Here is a 5,306-nt window from a genome sequence, read left to right as displayed (position 1 = left end):
AACCCTTAGCACTTTAAGAATATGAGACTCTGAGAGGTTAAGTGACTTAATCATGTTCTAAATTTACACTGTCCAATATAGTAGGCTTACCCACTCATGGCTTTTTTAATTTAAATTTAAATGGAAAGAATAAAAATCTGAAATAAGTAAATTTAAATTTATTGGCATTAAGGAGTTCCCTGGTTGCCTAATGGTTAAAGATCTGGCATTGACAGTGCTACAGCTCATTGCTTCGATGCAGGTTCGATCCCTGGCCAGGAACTTTTGTATGCCACAGGCTCAGCTAAAAGAAACATTTATTGGAATTAAATAAAATTAAAAATTGAGTTCCTCAGACACACTACCCACTTTTCAGGTGCTCAATACCCACATGTGGCTAGAAGCTATCATATTGGACAGCACAGATAATAGAAATTTCCATCATCACAGAAAGTTCTCTTGGTCATTGCTGTTACAGGAATAATTCCACATGTATTTTAACATCTTTCTTTGAAGCGTGGCAGAAGATCGTCTTGTACCTAGCTGTAAGTTGAATTTGATTTCTATCTCATCACTTAGTAACTTCAGAGCATTTAAACTATTATTACAGAATGATTTGTATAATAAAAATTGTTTTTAAGCAAGTACAACTCATCATTAGCAGATATATCTGCACTAATACTACAATAAAAGCAACAGCTTCTTGGGCAAGAATAGAAAGTGACTCAAATGTGAGACACCCCACTCCACCTCCACCCCCAAATCAATGGATAATGATCCAGGAGGCAAATTTTCTTCCTTGATTGGCAAGGAAAGCACATGGGGAAAGGAAGAAGGGGGAGCTACCTATCCCAACAACCAGTCCATTGGGTCAGAGCCAACTCATAAACTTGTCTCTAGGCACTGTCCCGATCCACGGAGAGTATCAAGGAAGTTGGTAGAGGACCATCTCCGCCTCCTTACAGACTGAAAACAAAACAGTAGGAGAACTAAGCCCAAGTTCTACAAGAGGATTTATTACTATCCCAGTCTTTGGACAAACTACTATAGGACAGATTTTTATCACCTAAAAATTCCTGACCTCTTATAGTAATCATGACATGGAACAGAGTTCATCACGCTGGCCTTAGTGTTAAAGAGATTCAGATCCATTGTGTTGGATGTATTTTTGTTGCTGCAAGCATCTAAAAAAAAAAAAAAATCAACATTTTATCAGTTTGTTTTTTCAGTTGTGTTATGAAATTGAAATGTAATACTACTCAACTGTACCAGAACACATTGTTCCTTGTCTTGTGGCTTAAATTTTGTATTCCCAAGTGCATTATATCAAGCAGTGGGATAGCCATGTCTAGGTCTAAACAAGAGGGAGCCAGAAAGCCAATAGTAGAACAAAAAGCCAACCTCAGTGATTACAGCCTGCCAGGTGCTGTTCTGAGCATTTTACACTGATTACATCATTTAATTCTCCCAACAATCACCATGAGGTAAGTGCTATTATTATCCTCATTTTACAGATAAAGAACCTGAGGACCAAGAAGTTGAGTAATTTGCTCAAGGCCACACAGCTACTAAGTGGTAGAACTGAACTTCTAACCTTGGCCGTCTAACTCTAGAGCCCTGGACCTTAATTGCTCTGCTCTGTTATCAGCATGTACTTACTTCATGGTCATGGTTTTGGCCTATCAAAGTCAAGATCAGAGACACCGGATTGGACTGGTCTCCTTGAGTGGGGAAAAGGACCTCAGCGTGGCAAGGAGAGGATGTGAGCATGTGTGGCCTTAACCCCAGGTCTCCCAAGATTGCTGTGTTGTCCGGGGGAGGGGAAGACCCCTCGTCCCCCCTTTGACAGTTATTCTCTCTACTCCCTGACACTACATACCCACATTGCTTTGCAAGAGCAACAGTAATAGCTGCCACAAAAACTATTACCAGAGACTATGAAAGGGAAGGGGAGGGGCACAAAATAAATAGCAGTAGCTACACATGCTCCTCCAGTGGTTACACAACAGTCCCTGGCATCTGGGGCCCTGGATAGGCTCAGGGGAGTGAGGTTTCCTGGCTCCAGGCAGGGGGCCAAGATGGACAGACAGCGGCATTAATTAGACCATTATATAAAACATCACCTTTCCTAAGGCCATATTCTCTCCTTCGTAACCTTTACAAATCTCAGCATGTTTCCACATTTCATCCTGGAAGACAAACAAGAAACACAGCCAGTCCCAGTGTTGCTCATTTCCCAGTCTAAGTGAACCAAACTATTTTCTCACCCAGACAGCAGTGTGATGTTCTGGGCAGCAGAGTTTTCTCTGGGTCTTTCATGCCTACTGTGTTTGTTTGTTTGTTTGTTTTTTGTCTTTTTGCCTTTTCTAGGGCTGCTCCTGCGGCACATGGAGGTTCCCAGGCTAGGGGTTGAATCGGAGGTGCAGCTGCCGGCCTACACCAGAGCCACAGCAACGTGGGATCCAAGCCGAGTCTGCCATCTACACCATAGCTCATGGCAACGCCGGATCCTTTACCCACTGAGCAAGGCCAGGGATCGAACCCGCAACCTCATGGATCCTAGTTGGATTCTTTAACCACTGAGCCACGACAGTAACTCCCCTACTGTGTTTCTTTGCTGATTGTGCTGCAAACAAAAGCAACTCTCCCACACAGCCTTGCTTTAAGCCCTTTGGACTTACTCCACCCTCCAAGAGGCTCTGTTTATATTTGTTTGTATGCATAATAAACTTTACTATTTAGAGCAGTTTTAGGGTCACAGCAAAACTGAACAGAAAGGACAGAGGTTTCCCATATAGCTCCTCCCCCCACACCCACCCAGGCTCCCCCACTATCAACTTCCCCATCGGAGTGGTGCACTTGCTGCCACTGATAAAGCTACACAGATGTATCATAATCACTCAAAGTCCATAGTTTACATAACCTTTCACTTTTTATGGGTATTGCACATTTTATGGGTTTTGACAAATGTATAATGACCTGCATCCAACACTGTAAGATCATTCAATTATTTTTAAAAGGTATCATGCGTATACTTTGCTCCTGGGAAGCCCCACCTGCTTTTTTGATTATTCAGAGATGATCTCGTTTCTGGAGAGCTTATAGACCGGTTCTCACTGTGAATTCACTCCCAAGGCCTTTGCACTTGATCAGACAGTGAATGACAGCACAGGAGGGTGGGGCTCTGAGACACTCCTCGGGCAGCCAGCCTAAGAGCCCAATCCTTCCGTTGCCTTGGCAACAGCTGAAGTTTCTTGTCCTGGGCTGAAAAGCATGATGTCTCTTCATTTGTGAAAAGTCTATTTTACACTCTCAGTCTGCCTGGGGCATAAATATGCCAGAATGGAATCCTCAGGATTGGGTTTCCTTTTCCTGATTTGGAAGCAGAGGGGGAAATATCTACAGTAGGAAATGAATGGGAGGCTTCACACGTCTCATACTGGGTTTTAGGTTCAAATATTCCAGCATAGCCAGAATCTAATAAGCTGATCAAAGTGTTACACTTGCACAGGATTTCATTTCAGATGCAGCAGTGTTTTTTAGGCCATTGTAGAGAAAAAGAATTCAGTTCTTTTGTCTGGGATCCCCCGTGCCATCACTTGTATTTTTAAACCCTAATACAGAGCATTTTGAAAGAGGACAAAGCTTAACATCCTTACATGACTGCATATTTAATCATGCCTAGTATATCTGAAGTATTATTTAGAGAGCTCAGAGCACTCTCTAAATGTGAGTTGCTCTAGTCTGAAACACTTAGGAAGCCCATCAGCCTTGAATTAGATAATAGACATTCTCTCCGTTTCAGCTTTCTTCTCTAATTGATGCTTCTGTTTGAGCCTAAAGAGTTGCAATTTCCTTGATTGTCTCTCTCCCTCAAAATTCTCCAGACCATTGCTTATCGCAAAGCCCAAATGTCTGCCTATCCCAGTTACAGGTATGTAAATAACATTTAATCTTTCTTCCTTCCTTTGGAGAGTGAAGTATGTGTCTCTAACAAACATCCGCCAGATTTTATTTTAGAACTAGGAGAATAACTGGATTTCCTGCAGCAACAAGATTCACATATTTCTACTCGTCTGTAACCTTAAATCATGAGGGGTGGCCACCCACCCAAGTGGTTGTGTGCACCTGGGCAAGACCCGCCAGGAATCAGACCAGGGAGAGCATGTGGTACTAAATCAATGCAGGAGCCTCCCCCAGTTCTAACATCCACTTCAGGTCAGACTGCGCCTGCCCATCCTTTGGTATCAAACAGGACAAAGCACAAGGACTAAAAAGCAGATTTTTGTGCTTGTCCTCCCTTCTCCTAGCAGAGGATGTCAGGTGCCGTAGCACAGTGGGGAATAGCATCAGAAGTGTCCCCGTTGGCAGCAACAAAGGGCTGTGTTGAAGCTGGTTAACCATCCAGGGAGACACGTGATCACTTCTACAGCAGACTCTGACCACTGGCCTCACACCCCTGTCCTGGTCTGGAATGAAGAAACGTGTCACCTGTTATTTCTTGGGACCCTCGACACCAGAGATGCTTGAGAAAGGATTCGATGCCATGGAGGAGCCTCCATTGAGGAAAGAATGCAGGAAACCTGGTTCTTATCTTTAAGGAATTTCTCTCTCTCTCTCTTTTGGTTTTTTTTTTTTTTTTTTTTTTTTTTTTTTTTTTTTTTTAGAGCCACACTTGCAGCACATGGAAATTTCCAGGCTAAGAATGGAATCAGAGCTACATCTGCTGACCTAGGCCACAGCCACAGCAACGCAGGATCCAGGCTGCATCTGCGACCTACAGCAGAGCTCACGGCAACACCAGATCCTTAACCCACTGAGCAAGGGCAGGGATCAAACCGACATCCTCAAGGATATTTGCTGGGTTTGTAACCCAATGGGCCACAATGGGAACTCCCTTTTTAAGGAACTTTTAAGATGACTCTGGCATGAGTCTCCCAGCACACACACTATGACTGGAGTGCAGGCAACAGGCTCTTCAGGGGAAGGAATGACTAGATCTGGTGGGGGGCGGAGGGTGGACTTAGCAAGGAAAGCCTCACAGAGCTGGTGTTCACATGGGATCTGAAGGAGAAGTGGAGCTTGGCCACGTTGACAATAGGGCAGGAGAGGCATTCTACCCAAAAAGGACAGACCAGGCAAAGTTACAGAGACCCCGGGACACTTAGGGAATATCGGCTCTCAAGCTCTCAGTAGCGTAGTAATTTAGAATCTGATCAGGCTACAAAGGCAGGATGCAGCTCGACTGGAAAGGCTTCGATTGCCCTAAAGTCAGGATGAAGAACTCAGATGCCTTTAGGAGATCAAGCAAAGAAAGTGACGTTGTG

General features: G+C 43.9%; 1 long non-coding RNA gene across 1 annotated transcript; it reads right to left on the bottom strand.

The window, feature by feature from the left end:
* LOC106506487 lies at positions 458 to 4,608 on the bottom strand. Its single transcript, XR_001301789.2, has 3 exons — positions 3,036 to 4,608; positions 2,103 to 2,168; positions 458 to 1,163 (listed from the first exon to the last, which is right to left on the bottom strand). It is a non-coding gene; the product is annotated as an uncharacterized LOC106506487 (long non-coding RNA).

This window comes from Sus scrofa, chromosome 16, assembly GCF_000003025.6.
Source record: "Sus scrofa isolate TJ Tabasco breed Duroc chromosome 16, Sscrofa11.1, whole genome shotgun sequence".
Lineage (NCBI taxonomy): Eukaryota > Metazoa > Chordata > Mammalia > Artiodactyla > Suidae > Sus > Sus scrofa.
This window is presented reverse-complemented; position numbering and strand designations above follow the sequence as displayed.